Below are 17,918 nucleotides of genomic sequence, written 5' to 3'. Positions count from 1 at the left end.
TTTTGGGTTGACTCAGTCTTATTATTTCCAATGGCTGGGATTTTCGTGTCATCTGCAAATCAACATTTTCATTGAATGTACACAGTGTACAGCAGATAAAGGACTGGTCCCAATACACTTCCTCTGTGACACACGTGCTTGTATTTTTCTCAGTAGTAGGCATCTTCTTGTTTGACTCTGAAGTATCGGTCAGCTAATTATGACTCTAAAATTTCTAAATATTGGTTAGGGAGAAACATTTTAACTCTATACCTTAAGCCCTCTTGTCAAACTTTAACGAAAGATCGCTGCAGTCATAACTTTTGCCCCATACGACAGCATCCAGTCGTGTATTGGCTTAAGTTTGCGAATCTGTAGTTAGTTTAACTATCTGCTTTTTGCTGGGTTCTCGTGCCCAACAACGACAGCCCGGTTAGCGGGTGCCATATCCCCAATACCAACTGTGAAAACTTCTTAAGTCACTTAAACTTTTCGGTCAAAGGGAATTTTCATCCCTTCCTGTCCAGTTGCGCCGGGTAGTTATTTAACGTCATCCGCTCTATGGGCTTGAAACATTCTCTCAAAGTGGTTTGCAAATTGTGTAGCCGTGTTATTTTCTGTTGCCCAGCTCTCACACTCATTTCTATTGAGGTGCTTTCATAATACTTCCTTTTAGGTTCCTAATAGCTCTCCACAATGAATACTTACATTAGCGTTATTAGCATGTCTTGTATGTCAGAAAATACAGTTGAAGCAAAAAATTGGGTGCCGCGCGGGCTCACTTTTGACCTAAAATAACAACGAGTTGAAGATTCGGAGAGTGTTTGAAGATGATCAAGCGTTTTTGCGAGCTATGTGACAGTGGATGAAACATGGCTCCATCATTTCACTCCGAAATCCAATTGACAGTCATCCGTGTGGACTGCACACTATGAACTCGCTCCAAAGCGTGGGAAAGCGCAATAGTCGGCTGGCAAGGTTATGGCGTCTGTATATTGGAATGCGCATGGAATAATTTTCATTGACTATCTTCAAAAATGAAGGATCATCAACAGCGATTATTACATGGTGTTATTGGACCGCTTGAAGAACAAAATCGCCGAAAAACGCCGCATTTGATGAAAAAGAAAGTGCTGCTTCACCAAGACAACGCACCGTGTCACAAATCAGTGAAAACGATGGCAGAAATCCATAAATTGGGCTTCAGATTGCTTTCCCATCCACCGTATTCTCCTGATCTGCCCCCCAGAGACTATTTCATGTTCTCAGATCTCAAAAGAATGCTCGCTGGGAAAACATTTTTGTCGAATGAAAAGCTGATCGCCGGAACTGAGTCCTATTTTGAAGGAAAGGACAAATCGTACTACAAAAATGGTATCAAAAAGTTGGAGGGTCGCTATATTCAGTACATCACCCTTGAAGGGAATTATGTTGAATAAAAAACTTATTTTGCCAAAATAATGTGTTCTACTATGGCAGGTCGGAGACCTTTCAATTGACCTGTGATATTCACTCATGATGTCATATTTTAGTTGTTTAATTTCACGTATTAAATTAGGGGTAATATTATTCTGCTTAGTTTTATCTTACTGATTTCTAGAATAATACACTTTCTTCCTCGCTCTTATTTTTCTTATATTGGTTCCAAGTGTATTTTACCACGCTGAGAACTACTTGATCTAAAAAGTTTAAAGTTTCATTTTTATGTTAATTAATTGGATTAAAAACGTACCAAAGAAAGAAATTATATCTCCCTCAGTCCATTAATATTATAAAAGTATATCGGGAAGAGACGTTATTATTAGGAATCCGAACGGGAGGAACGATCCCCCGGGGACAACAACGTAAAACTTTCCGAAAAATACAAAACAACCCCCGCACCCTCATCACATTATTCACGACAAGAAGACGTCTTATTCCAGCTACCATTAATTAATCGCCTCAGGGCTTGACCCGCTGCCAATTTTTCGGTGCTCTCTCGTCATATCCGAATTTAATAATCCGAAAGTTAAAATGTCGCCGGCCGTGTAATTTCCGACTTATTCCCCCGCCCCCGAAAGTTTCGTGGGGTTTGTTTTGTTGGCGGTGGCGTTTTTAAATAAAGCCGCCGAATCGGATACGAATGAATTTTAACGAAACGTCAACCGACAAAGTTGCACAATACAGCTAACGAGTACAGTATTAGGCGGAAATTTAACGAGAAAACTTTTTAAATTAATTAAACTGTTTTAAAGTTATCGTTTAATAAGGCTTATTATAAGTGGATTTGGAACAGAATGGAACCTATAATACTGTTATTGATTCGTTTTTTTTTCTGTTTGATTTATTTAATAAAAGAGGTTATTATTGCTGCTTTTTAATTAAATGTTTTCGTCTTCATCGTCATCACTAATCCATAGCCATAACATAACATATTACTTTTGACTGAAAATAGTAATTACTATTTTCAATCAAATACACGATTCGACTGTCTGTTTAATTCGTGATGCCAGACGAAGATGTACGAACAATTTCCTGTATAAAGTGTGAGAGAGGAAAGGACGGAGATAATAGGTTGGAGCAGTTAATTTTATATGTGCTTATATTTTCCAACGGTAGTATAAGCGAGACGGAGATGTACAAAATTCCTTCACGTACTAACTTCAAAACAGAAAAGGAAAAAGGAATTACTGAATACTATTAACATGCAATTAATACATTCATTTTAAACGAAGTAGATTTACTTATATATTTGGATGTTCTGTGGATTTCTAAAAAGGAATAGAATTTTTCTATGGAATGGAATAATACCCCACAAATGTTTTATCATATTTTAAATATATTAATTGCTATTTTCGAACAATATACTGTAATAAATATAGACAATACTATAGAACTTAAACAAAAGCTAAGAACTAAAGATGTACAATATCCATAAATACTAAATAAATATTAAACATATACCTAATCATAGATATAATTAAAAATGATCGCACAATAACTACTAGAGCTATTTTAAACAAAATAAATGCTTTATTTATTATTAAGTGGAAATATTTTTTAGCAAAAATCGATAAAGAAATCGAAATGTAACCTATTATTGCCATAAAAACATCACAGTTTTAACCTTTTTACCCCATTAAATTAAAATACAGAAATTTTTTTATCTGTTACAGATTGCCTATCATTGAGCGCCAAAAGACAGATTAAGTAAGTATTGGTTTTATTAACACAGCATATGAATGAATGAGATAATGACTTTTTTTTGTTTTGTTTGATTTTCTGTCTAACTTCATTGTTTATTAATTGTTGTCATGTAATGAGGATCACCAAAATCAATCTATCAAATTCCCCAAAAATCCAAGTCAAATTCTGCAAATTCGGGTAAATATTTGTTAATCCTCCCCCCTAATTCTCCTCAAATTTATATTAGGAAATTAAGCAAGTCTTCGTGTAAATAATATTTATTTATTATAACAGGTCAATAGAAAAGTCCCCAGCCTGACATATGGATGGCGCTACTGTAATTAAATCCATATGTTTTTTAGTTAGCCCTAACCCTCAAAAGATCATTAGTTTGTGAATTATAGCATTTTGAGTAAAGCACCTATTGTTATTGTGAAAAAAATGCCTAAAAAGGAACTTCGCATATTGGTAAAATATATTAAATATATAAAATATATATATATTAACAGGAAAAAATACAGTTGAAGCAAAACTTGGTTTGATGCTGAGTTTCCGGACACTGTCCCAGGAAAATTAACCATCAAGGATTGGTATGCTAAATTTAGACGTGGTGTAATGAGTACCGAAGACGGTGAACGCAGAGGATGCCCAAAAAGGGTTGTTATCGACGAAAACATAAAAAAATTCACAAAATAATTTTGAATGACCGTAAATTGAACTTGAGTGAAATAGCAGACACTCTAAAGATATCAACTGAACGTGTACATGATATCATTCACGAATATTTGAGTATGAGAGAGCTCTGTCCAAAGTAGGTGCCGCGCGAGCTCACTTTTCACCAAAAACAACGACGAGTTGATGATACGGAGCACTGTTTGAAGATCATCAAGCGTAATAAACGTGAGCTTTTGCGTCGATATGTAACAATGGATGAAACATGGCTCCATCATTTCACTCCGAAATCCAATCGATAGTCATCCGAGTGGACTGCACACGATGATCCCGCTCCAAAGTGTGGGAAAACCCAACAGTCGGCTGGCAAGATTATGGCATCTCTATTTTGGGATGCGCATGGAATAATTTCCATTGACTACCTTGAAAAAGGAAGGGCCATCAACAGCGACTGTTAGGTAGCGTTATTGAACCGTTTGAAGGACGAAATCGCCGAGAATGGCTGCATTTGAAGGAAAAGAAAGTGCTGCTTCACCAATACATTGCTCCAGATCTGGCCTCCGGCGACTATTTCCTGTTCTCAGATCTCAAAAGAGTGTTCGCTAGGCAGAAATGTTGGTCGAATGAAGAGATACTCGCCGAAATTGAGTCCTATTTTGAAGCAAAGGACAAGTAGTGCTACAAAAATGGTATAAAAAACCTTTGAAGGGAATTATGTTGAATGAAAAAAACTAATCTTGCAAAAAATTTGTTTTACTATGGTAGGCCGGGAACTTTTCAATTGACTTGTTAATGCATCCTGTAGAATAGAATGTCAAATACTCAGAAAACTCAAATTTCACATCACAGATTATAAACTTCTTTAAACATAATAATGCAATTTAACTTAGTTGATAAAATATTATCGAAATATATAGAAATCAAACAACCTCAGCAAACATGTTTTATTTATAAGATAGATAGGAGATAAGATATTAACCATCAACCATCATCATAAGATATAAACGGATCTACACCATCATCGTCAATCAAGACCTTTTGAAATCGAGATCTCCTTTGTTGTAAGATTTTCCGAAACGCCCGAAGAGTAGAAAAAATGGTCAATTATCTGTGCACTTTAGGATTTCTTTCATTATTCGTTCCACAAGCGCCCACAAAACACAATATGCCGCAGCATAAGACTTTTCAGCGTTCGCTAACAATGGCCTGCTGGTGAAACCCTCGTAACTGATTACCCGTTAATTACATGTGTTTTTAATTAATTACGGCATATGCGGCAGAAGGCAATTAGGGAAGTGTGAAAATAACTACGCAATTTTGCGCCTGTATAAGTCTCGAACTTCTTAAAACTTTCGGAAAGTATTAACCCAACGAGCATAGTGGTTTGTAACGTGATCTTACATGATGTTTTATGCAGTTCTAAAGCGTTTTAGTTTATGTTATGTTAAAGTAACTTGCTCAATTTTGTGTGTGTTATATTTGTGTCCATGTCCATTTTGCGTTGCGGTGAAATAACAAAAGCCTAATTATATCACGTAAGGGATGTCCAATTCCTCAAAAAGTATCAGTAAAATACCTCGGCATCTACCTCTATTTTAGATTAACTTCAAAATAGCACCTTAGACATAAATCAGAGCAGATCAGACAGAAAATCAAAGAAATGTGATAGTTTGTCGGAAGAAACTTCCAACTTGACTGACTTGATCAATGGTATTGCTCTTTATGGTTAGTTTATATGGTTCGGTTTATGAAGGTAAAACGAAATTAAACAGTGTTGTTTTCATTATGAGACCGTTATTTATTGAAGTAATATAAAAATGTGCAAATACAAGTGGTAAAAACAAGGCTGACAGCGGTGTTACCTGATGACGAGGCTTGAGTAGTCGATGGCGGCACGGCTGAACCAAACGATGGTCGGTTACTGAATCATAGAGATACCCTTCAATATAGAAATACCCTTCCCAGATAAACGTCTCGGGGTTGCCAGATAATCGTTACGTTTCATAGTTGGTGCAGCTAGCACCCCGCCCGTGTTCAACATCTGGGATTATATTTCTGCGTATTTTGTGAACAGTTATTCCACGATGTAAAATTCGACATGCCTCAAGGTCGCCACAGATTTATTAGTCATTCGATACTTTGTTGAAGTTCTTTTATTAATATGCAATGCTACAAGTTAGCCCACCAGAAACTTCGAAATCAAATTAAGTTATCCAGCATTTTACCTGAAAACATTAAAGAAATTTACTACATCACACCAATACATCTGCTGGACAACGTCGTTGAAAATGTCTGAAGCATACTCTTAAATTTAACTTGCTAGTCATCTAATTTAATTTTAATTTAGGAAATATACACTAACGTATTTTTCCCACACTCGTCTTTGAGAATTGATAGATGTAAAAATAATTTATAAAAAATAAGTAAAAATAGAAGTAATCTTGTTTAATGTAAAATGTAATATGTAGAAAATATGACGTAAATATTAAACAAAAGGATGCCAGATTATTGTTGTAATCGTTTGAAGCAACTAGATGTAAAAGTGAAATAAAATATTCATTGCAGCGCTGCATTGTCTTACGCGAATTAAATAACCCTCGTGAAAATTAATGAACTAAACTATAAAATGTTACGCCATCTACTGTATTCACCAGATTTATCTCCCTATGATTCCTTGTCGTTTCCAAAATAGGGGTAGGTAGCAACTACGAAGGAAACAAAATTTCCTGACGACAAGCTGGATGGATGAATTGAAGATAACAATTAAACTGAAATCTTACCATCAGCATGAAAAATACAGCAATTTCTCTAATACTGAAAAAAGAACTAATAATGGCCAATAAATTGAAAAAAGAGTGTTAAAAACACCTACGACTGAAGTAAGTAGCTGAATCGGCCAAAACTGCAGAAGATTTCTCTTAGCTTAACAATAATCAGCGCTTAATTCAGGAACATATCAAGACACTCAAATTACAATAACTTGTACTTGTCTGGTGAAGCTGCAAGAAAGATCATGGATGGTGATCCGAATGATCATGGTGGATGGTGAAACAAAGTTAATCGTTTTTTTTTTGGTAACATTTTGGTTAGATATGCTTAGTACAATCTTAATTACAAATTAATTTATTACTACATTTTATTTGTACTCAGATTAATTCACAAGCAAAATGAGTGCAAGATAAATACATGAATATATATTCCCCAATTATAAAATTATAATAACTTATTTTTTTAAAATATATTTTAGAGTCTCCTAAAGTTTAACGTGGGCTCCGATCCACGGTCCTCAGCATTAAGTCTACCGACTGGCGAGTGACCAACTTTAGAAATCATCCCAGAAGATATCCGGTCTGACCCAGCCTAGTTACTGGCGTGACTGGGATCACTTTCCTTGTCGAATTTTATACTCTTGCCTAGAACATTCACAAATTTTAAACAATCACAAACATAAATTTACGACCATGCCCCAACAGGATTCGAACCCGCGGCTATCGCAACAGTAGGAGGGCCGTCCTGTCGCCTTTGCCACTGCGCCACCAAGCCGGCATTATTTTATTTATAAGTATACATATATTTTACAAGAACTGACAATGTAAGAAAATCAAATTTAGTGCGCATGCCAGGCATTCCTGTGAGTAGGCTCTTGCATACTCAACACAATACAATTTAAAACCCTTTGACTACTTTTTCAGTTTCAAAAAAATCAATGCCAACTAATAACTATAGTTTACACTAAATATATACACTATATAAATTCCTGTGGTTTAGTTCGCTTCAACCTTCTGATATCCTGTACGTTGTCCAGTAGTTGTATTGCTTCCATAGTAGGATTTAATAATCTTCTTTCCAAATATTGGATAACTTCGTAAATCCATTTGATTTCCAGATCACCGTGCAGTTCTTCGTTGGTTACGTAGCGATAGGCATTGGTAATTAATCGAAGAATTGTGATTTGACAGCGTTGGATGACTAGTTAATTTGAATTTTTAGTGCAACCCCATATTTGCACCCCATAGCACCAAATTGGCCCTATGATTGTCTGATAAATCAATCTCTTTGATTTTAGATCAAGTTGAGAGTATCTTCCGACTAATCAGTAGAGTTGTTTTATTTTGGCTCTAATGTATTTTACTTACATAATGTTTTCAAGCTAATCTACCGTCAAGATGGGTGCCGAGGTATTGAGCTGATTCTGCTTGAGGAATCGGACATCATTTGAGTGATATAATTAAGTTTTTACTATTTCGGCGCAATGCAAAATTGATATGAACAGATTTGAACCTATTAAGTTGAATTTTCCAATCTTTCGTTCATTTGTAGATTTGTAGTTTGCAGTCAACTTATACTTTTTCTATTGCCCTAGGCAGAGATATGTCTTTTGCCATAATAATTGTATCGTCAGCAAAGGTTCCAAGTTGTGTTCTTTTGTTGTTGGGATTTCAGCACTGTAGAGCAGATACAGGAGATGTGCTAAGATGCTATCTTGTATAACTCCAGCCGAAATAGTTTTAAATGACGAGAACGCCATTTCGTGCGAGACTAAATTTTCTTCTGAAAAGATGACTCCATCAATTGACAATAGCTACACGGTAACAATTTGCTCATCTTCAGATTAATCCTAAATGCCAAACCCAATCAAAAGATTGTTAGATATTCAGGAATATTGCAGGGCAGTATTTCTTTTCCTCAAACGCTTTTTCACTAGCCATAGTTACTCTGTGCACTTGATCGATTGTTGAGTGGTGATTTCAAAAGCCAAACTGGAGATCTGGTATTGTTACAAAATTTGAATGTTTAAATATTAGTTTCTCAAATACCTTTGATATAGCAAGTAGCAGCGAAATAGGCCCGTAAGATTCGACTTGTTCTGCAGGGTTGTCAGTTTACGTTAATAGTGAGAAGATTTGATGAAGAATATTCGAAGCCCTGCGGTGGCCTGGAATGATGACTTTGATGATTATAAAATGGAGTGATAACTTTTTGATATTTAGAAAAAGTAAAATGAAGAAAGTAATTTCTATTTGCAATATTTAAACGCTGAAACTATGGACAATTTTTTCATATACAAATATACTTATACACAAAATGTACCACCTTAAATAGGTATAAAAATAATTCACATCCTGGTTTAATTGCTAGTCCGATAAACAAAACAATAGATCCTTGCAATTTTATCTAATAAATACCTAAAACAAAAACAGCAATTTTTAATTATAGACCCAATTTTATTATATAAAAAAACATATTATATAAAAGAACAATAGATCAATGAGTACATATTCAAGAAAAAAATATTAATTATAGTTTGATATATCCGGAATATTTTACTAAGATACAGCATATAACACTTTATAAAATGAATGAATTTAACATACATTCTTTATTGGCCATAAATATTTACAAATTTAATTACTGTGAAATTGATATCACATTGTTCATGAATCTTTACAATCTTTCTTGCGGTCTTAATAAAATCAATTTTTCACTAAGGAAATTTAATTAAATTTGGCCTTTTTTGACGAATTTGCTTTTTCAGTTACATTCTTCACTTCAGCAGTGTTAACTTCAGTAGTAAACTTGTTCTCTTGGGTATTATAACTCGACCACTTTTGAGTAATCCTTCCACACGATGTGGATTTCAACGACTCCACCCAAGAAACTATTTCCAAACCAAGATCATATCTATTGTGAAAGTCACATAATACATTTGAGACAGTCTAAGAAAATCAACTATCGCCACTAAATCAACGACTCAACTCAAGAAATTATTTCCAAGACAAGTTCATTCTTCTAAATTTGTATATTTTATGAAGTTACATAATACATTTGAAATAATCTGGCTAAAATCATCAACAAAACTAAATGACTTAGATGAGATTCAAACTTAGCGTCAGTCGTAGAAAGATCATTTTGATCATTTTTAATGGGACTTTTCAAATTACCTCAGTACTTTTTTGACACAATATATGAGTAATTTAGCATTGGATCAATGTACTCTCACTGGTACACTTCACATAATTTTATATCATGGCACAATTTCCACACATAATATTACTAGATTAGTTCAAGGGGTTGTTGTATTCTTCAAACTCCAACATTTTTATTCACGTAATCTAATAGCTGTCGTTAGATCTTTGTGATTATCCTCAATACAAATTCACTGTGAGCCAAATCTGGCGAATACTGTGGATGTGGGAGCAATTTGAAGTTGAATTCATGTAGTTTTGCCAATGTTTTGGTTGACCTGCGACACGGTGCGTTGTGTTGATGAAACAAAAATAATTTCTTTGTCATATGCGTTCATTTCTTTGCAAATGCTGCCTTGAAACGCTCTAATAACGGTATATAATATTCACTGTTGATGGTATTTTCCTTGCCAAAATAACGTAATCATCATAAAGTTTTTAACCAATGAAGGCGCTAAGAATTGGAAAAAATATATAAATTATAAACATTTCTAGCCAATTGTTGTACTTTCGGGGCTTTGGACGAGGTTCACTAGTTGCTGTCCTCTCAGATGGCGATCATTTTGATTCCGGAGTGAAATGATGGGTCCATATTTCATCCATTTCCACATATTAAATATTACCAAACACTGTCCAGAATCATCAACACGTTCTTGGTTTAGGTCAACAGTGCGCAAACGCGGGACCCACTTTGAACAGAGCTTTATCATAGTAAAATGCTCATGCAATATAAAACCAATACGTTCATTTGATATATTTACGATGTTAGCTTATTCACCCAACTTCACATTCAAAACAATTTTGTGAATTTTTTTATGTTTCCTGGTTTTACCACCTCATTAGGACGTCCACTGCGTTCCGCATCATCAGTGTTACCACGACCACTTTTTAAGTCAGCAAACCAACATTTTATTATTATTTTTGATAAAACGGAATCCTTATAACACTTTTCAAACCATTTCTTCGCTTGAACCGTATTTTTCCCATCCAGAAACAGTGTAAAATTAAAACACGAAATGGTTTTTGATCCATTGTTTTGAAAACAGCAAAAGTATTGTCACTCTTAGCACAGTAACTCACAAATTTATGAGTAGAATATCATGAAATTTGGACAGCTTTCTTTTAAAGGTTAGTAATAACTGAAAAATCAGTTTATCTGTAACGACCGCTACGACCCTTTCGGACAAACAATCGCATCGACAGCCACACATTCCGACCGACCGACCAGACGAACATTCCTACATATACAATAGAACTAGTGCCATCTATGTGTTAGGCACCATCACTAGCAGTACCGTAGCTAGTAGTACACAGTACCACTAGCAGGTAGTCTATTTTTATGTATGTGAAATGAACTTTATATGATTGAATTTTTTCGCTATTTCTTCGCCATTCGACTGTATAATCATATTTCAGCTTATTGTTAGCATCAGCAAATGAAAGCAAGAATTAATACAAAAATTATATTTTTTTTAGTTCCAAAGAACTTTAGATAAAAATAATTAAAAAAATGAAACATTACATAATATATTATTTTTCTGTAGCTAACATAATATTTGTTAAAAACTCAAGAAATCCAAAACAGTCATCGTTACATAACGGTGCTATTTCTCTAATAAGTTTCTATTTCCGTAATAATTAATAATCAGAATGTAATCATCACCTGTTGGATGAACATATCGGTACAAATAGAAACCTGGCTGCCATAAAAGTCCTCTACGTTAACGAAAGAAAAGAATAAATACATTTTAGTGACTGAAATCAAAAGAAAATGAAAGTTTATTGCAACCGCCATAACCACATTAATATATGTTTGTGTCCGTATACAAGATTGTTATTATATATAAATGAAAACCATCGTACTTTTTTAAATATTTAATTATTTGAAACTGTATACCTGAAATATCCGCTACCAGAGTTTTTTTAGTATAAATTACACTACGCTTCCTATATATTTTACATACGGTATAGATGAAGTCTGCTACGAAATTTTTAATTAAAATTGTTGTTTTGTATTTAAACGTTGTATTGAAAAATTAATTAATTTTTTTTGTATGTTTTAATAATATAGAGGTATATTTATCAAACACAATATAATTTATTATGCAATGAAATCGCCGTGAAATACTCACTGATAATTATCGAGATACACTTTTAGGAATTAGAATTTTTTGGTTTGTTTTACTGACTACTGACATGTAGAAGATCGCTTCAGTAAGTGATCTACTGTACAAACTATAATCTAAATTTGGTTCTAGATGCTATTCTAACTTATTATAGAGATTTTATATCTCACTCTATGTGTATATTAATCAGTAAACATGGCAGTTCGCGTTTGAGCTTAAACACTTCACTGTCATTCCGCACATTTAACTGTTTGGCGAGTGCATTGGGATGCACTAAGTCTTTCATAGTACTTTACACTAACACTTCGAATCACACTTGTTATGGGTTCTAAGTGGATATCGCGCTTAATAAATTTGTTGGAGACTTAATATGGGGCATCGACGATGACTCGCAACACTTTATCGGGGACCTCTGAAGGATAATTTAGATTTACGCCCTATCAGCCAATACATTTGATTTAGTTTAAGCCCAAGCCATTTGTGTTTTGTCATTATATGTTTTTTCCATGTTAAATGCCGATAAAAATGCATTCCTAGATATTTAACGTTGTCTGCTTGCGGGACTTCATAGTTATTCATTATTATTCTGGAACAAGTTCTCCTATAAAGGGTCAATGTCACATGGGTAGATTTTGTCTCATTTGCTTTTGTACAATATGTTTTCAACCACAGAGTGAGTTTCTTAATATAAAGTTGGAGGTTTCTTGTAGCGAATATTGGATCCTCGTGTGATGGAAAAACTGCTGTATCGTCAGCATTTGTTGCAACACTAGTGTTTCTTGAAATTGGTAGGATTGGATTTCAGCTGTATTCGTCACACTGTTTCAGTATAAAATGTGTGTGATTTATTTAACCTGCAGTACAGTGTACCGCACCTTGTCGAAGGCTTGCAATATTTTTTATTATTTAGGTTTTTGTTAATTTGGTTGACAAATACATGTATTTGTTATGTTGTTCCGTATTTATTACGGAAGCCAAATTGATGGCCTGGAATAATATTTTTCCTCTGCAATTATTTTAAGTATCCTAGATATCACAGGTAACAAACAGGCTTATAGGACGATAGGAGGGGACGATTAACATGATATGGAGTTTCTCCTTATGTCTACTTACTATTCTCTTGATTTCCTGAGTGAAAGTCAATATCTGAAGGTTTATGATTTTAGAAATAAACAAAAATATTTTTATTACCCATATAATTAAATAGGTAAAATTTGATAATGAAAAGACACTAATCATAGAGCCCTCAAATGTGTGGCAATTGATGAATGTCGCATTAAAATGTTAATCTGAAGGAAATATATCTGGAGAATACAGCGAGTGGTGTAGGACAGTCCCATTCTAGGGTTTAAACATAACATTGAAATTCTTGAGCTACCTGCGAATGGGCATTATCATATAACAACATTACTAGGGTTTTCTTGACATAACGCTATATTTAAATTCCTGTAATTTTGCAAAGATCTTCTAACCCGTAGTATACCTCGCCGAGTTGATTCCCGAACTTTACTTAAAGTTATAATTACTATTACAACTCGTAAAATACAATTATAAAGCCAATTTGGACCTATGGGCTGCAAATATGGGGTTCCACTAAAAATTCAAATCAGTTAGTCATACAGCGCTGTCAAAACAAGATTCTTCGATTGATTACCAATGCCTATCGCTATGTAACCAATGAAGAACTGCACGATGACCTGAAATCAAATGGATTTGCGAAGTTGTGCAGGATGTCGCCTTGAAACATGAAAGAAGATTACTAAATCATTCTAACGTGGAAGCAATACAACTGCTGGACAGCGCACAGGATGTCAGGAGATTGAAACGAACAAAACCATAGGAACTTGTGTGAACATTTAGTGTGTATTATTAGTGTAAACTATAGCTATAAGTTAATAATTAATAAATAATTATAATTTTATAATTGAGGAATACATACTGATGTATTTTCTCGCACTTGTTTTGCTTGTCCAAGCACATAGGAAAAGTAGTAATAAATTAATCGTAATAATAATAATAATTAAGATTGTACTAAGCGTATCTAATAAAGATGTTATAAAACAAAACTCGTAAAATCATTATCAATATAAGGGATCAGTAAAACATATAAAAAATATATTATTAATGATATTATATTAGTGATATTAATGCTAAAAAATATCTCGAGTTTTATCTATTAACAGAAAGAATCTTACCAGAATTCTCAGTGTTTCAAGTTAATAACTTTTATATGTTACGTCGAAACTATTTCCCCAGCGTTTGGAGACTGGCCCAAATCATTATGATTTATACCTTTCAAATACCATTTTACTAACAATTTCTTGATTTTCTGTTTGCCAGTTATCAATTTAAGAGGCACCCATATTCAGATCGCTTGTAATCATTGAGGATTTGCGATTCGACCGACATCTGAGTTTCTGAGTCCTTCCAATTATTTTTGAGTTTGTGTTCACCAAATAACTCCCGCAATTCCATATCTTCAAACGACTTTGGTCTCCCAGGTCGTTCCTTGTCGAAACTACGTTACATTTTTTTATAGTCGGAGTAATTTTGAGGTTAATATCAGTAGAATAAAATAACAATGCATCAAATCATAACATTGTATACCTATGGCTAATGAAATCTATTCCAAAATCCTGAAAGTAGTTATCCATACACCTGGTGTATTTAGTTTAATAATGAAAAATATATAGTAAGCATATGTATTAGCAATTATGTGTGTGATTATTATTTATTTTTGCCCTCTGTTTTTCTAAATAAGTGATTCTAGTCTAGAAATGTGGCCAAAATTAATATTAATTTGTAATTATTATTATTTTTTTAATATATTTTAAAGTCTCCTTTTTACCAACGAGGGTTTATCTGGACTGGACCGACAGTTTAACATGAGCGAAGCACGATCCTCAGCATTGAGCCTACCAACTGGCGACTGACCAACTTAGAAATCATCCCAGAAGATATCCGGGCTTACCCAGCCTAGTTACTGGCGTGACTGGGATCATTCTTTTTGTCGGATTTTACACTCTTGCCTAAGGACAATCACAAATGTTAAACGAATCGCAAACATAAATTTACGACCATGCCCCAGCAGGATTCGAACCCGCGACTATCGCAACAGTAGGCGGACCGTCTTGCCCTCTGCACCAACCAAGCCAGAAATGTTTATTATTGAAGAATAAAATAAAAATAAATGTTTGCCAACGTTATATTTTATGTTACGTACACTTTTTTTTAATTAGGCTTTTAATCATACAATTGAAAGACCGGTAACATTTTTATTTTCCCTTAAAATGGCATCGTAAAATTAGGAGTGGGTAAAATATAAAAAAAAGACTATTGCGCTAATATATTCATGAAAATGGAATCCTAACCCTGGGGTAAAACACATAAAATATGACATTTTTCTGGTTTTTTTTATTATGTTATATTCTAAAATTTCGTACTTTTAACCATATTTTGTCTTAAATCTCCTGAATTTTATATATTACCATTGGTTGGCTTTAAAACAATGTAAGTATTTTTAAATTCTTTAAATAACAATAATATTGGATAATAACCCTAAAATTATTGTATAGACCGTTCTATTGATAGAAATAATTATCAATATTAGTAATTTTTCTCGTCCTTAGTAAATAGGGAATGCCGAAAAAACTTTTATTTTATGCTCTAGGAACAGTTGTTGACTCATTTGTTTTGTTTATAATTTATATATTAGTTCTTAATTGTTTTGAACCTGTGTGAGTTACCAAATTATATGGAAATTTATATTTAAAGTTTACTTTTACGAGTGTGGATGAAGTCAGCATATGCCAGGCAGACAAGAAAATAAGTTTATAACACTAATGAACAATCATATGTTATTAAAAAACAGAATAAATATGAACGTAAGCCTTTAAAAAAATATCAAAATAATCCCCATCATGGTTATATAACCTTATCAAATATCTCATTTTGTTCTTGATTGGCGCAGTGGTCAAGGCAACAGGACGGTACTCCTACTGTTGCGATAGTGTCTTGTTCGAATCATGCTGGAGCACGGATGCACTTTATGTTTGTGATTGTAGCTGTACATGTCTTTATAGGCAATAGTAGAAAATATTTCAAGGAATAACCACCCCAGTCACGCCAGTAACCAGGCTGGGTAAGACCGGATATCTTCTGGAATGGTCTCTAAGTTGGTCACTGGTCAGTCGATAAGCTTAATGCCGAGGACCGTGGTTCGGAGGCCACGTTAGACAATAGGTCCAGTCCAGATAAACCCTTGTTTGTAAAAGGACACTCTAAAATATAATTTAAAAAAATATCTAATATTTTGTATAACATAATTCGGTGAATTATACTTAGCTGCCTAAAGTTTACAGATGTTTGACTGAAAAAATATGACTATCAATTTTTTATAGCCTGCTATGTATTATAACAGGATTGTAATTGAATGTGTTATATATGTTATTATAAAGCCATTATAAAGACAAACCGCTGTTTTCTGCAGTCATCATCTCTTGTAAAACTATGCCAAACAATTATTATTGTGACTTATCTCATGTCGTTAGAGTTATATCCAATATTCCAATATTTGTCGTTACCATTTTATATAGTAGTTTTAAATAGTATTACCAGGAAAATAGTTAAGGTTAAAATATAATTCAATATGATGTAATGTGCCTTGCACTTTTAAAGATAATAATACCCATTTTCATCATAAATTCCTTTCCAATGCAATTTTTATTTATGCATTATAGCACTTCCTGGTTTTTGTTATGATGCAAGTGTTTTCCATCATTTGATGCAATAACATGAGTTTGAATATATATATTTTTATTTCGAACTAAATGTACCGTATTGTTATGTAATCGATTGTTTTAAAATTAAGCATTTTATTTATTATTTACATAGTGATGTAATACGTCAGTTTTCTCCATGCTATATTTAAAGAATAAGAAAATTTAAAATAATTTTACACTAATCTTAATTATTAATATTTGGCAATTTGATAAGCCTACAGACTAGAGTGACCAGACCTACAACAAAATTATTCTAGTATATAACTTAGGCACCTAAAATTAAATGTTGATGTTTTTTATCAGGCTGATGCTACCATATGCTTGTTTAAACTCTTTTAGTTGTATTACATACTAAAATCGACTAGGTCTTCCTTTTATTATTTTTAGAGATTAGAGATACTCATTATCTATTTGCAAATTAATATCACTACATAGTATAAAACAAAGTCGCCTTTTCTGTCCCTATATCCCTATGTGCGCTTAAATCTTTAAAACTACGCAACGGATTTTGATGCGGTTTTTTTCAGTAGATAGAGTGATTCAAGAGGAAGGTTTATATGTATAATAAATACATAATATACTAAGGCAACATTGCTAATTTTAGAGGTTTCTAACGTGATGTCGTAAATTAACCTATTTTTTTAGGCTTATTTAGCAATTAGCAAAAACGCTGCCTAACCCTACGAGTTAGATCAAATTAATGTACTACAGTATTGTACACCATAAAAAGGTTTACAAAAAAGTCCGCGATGGTATATGTTTATCTTTTAGGGATAACCCACATTAACCATTTTTATTGTTTACTTTTTACGTGAGAAAATGGCTTATTTACGAAGCTATTTTAAGCAATACGGCATTAATCCTTATCGAATTAAGTACCTTAAATACAGTGTGCAATTAATATAGATCAATATGGTTCCTTACAGCATGTAAATTAAACAAATATTTTCGGAGATATTACAAATTTAAAATTTGCGTTTAAAAATGTGTAATGTAATAAAAATTGTATGAATTTAGATATTCCAAAGATAGCAGGAAATCTTCATAGTAAGTATAGGGGAAGAGGAATTGTTTTACTCCAAATTTAATGCGTGCAGGCCAAGGGCAGTAATGAATGAACCAAAAATACTGGATCGATTTTAATCATGTTTTCATTGAGTGACATAGGCATATATATTTTATACCCGTGCAAAGTCGAAGCGGGCCGCTATGTTTTTATATACAACGTT

General features: G+C 33.5%; 1 protein-coding gene across 4 annotated transcripts in view; it reads left to right on the top strand.

Moving 5' to 3' along the window:
- Positions 1 to 17,918, top strand: part of LOC143190415 (uncharacterized) — a 314,791-nt gene that overhangs the window by 112,852 nt on the left and 184,021 nt on the right. For 2 of the 4 annotated variants that reach the window (XM_076394676.1, XM_076394673.1), the window contains exon 3: positions 3,135 to 3,168. The exons of the other annotated variants lie outside the window; for them this stretch is intronic. The gene's annotated coding sequence lies outside the window, so the exon portion shown is untranslated. The remainder of the gene's footprint in view (positions 1 to 3,134; positions 3,169 to 17,918) is intronic. 4 annotated transcript variants of the gene reach the window in all.

The sequence above is a fragment of the Rhynchophorus ferrugineus genome, unplaced genomic scaffold (assembly GCF_030347505.1).
Source record: "Rhynchophorus ferrugineus isolate W39M unplaced genomic scaffold, kcgeb_rfMv2 rfM2, whole genome shotgun sequence".
Lineage (NCBI taxonomy): Eukaryota > Metazoa > Arthropoda > Insecta > Coleoptera > Curculionidae > Rhynchophorus > Rhynchophorus ferrugineus.
This window is presented reverse-complemented; position numbering and strand designations above follow the sequence as displayed.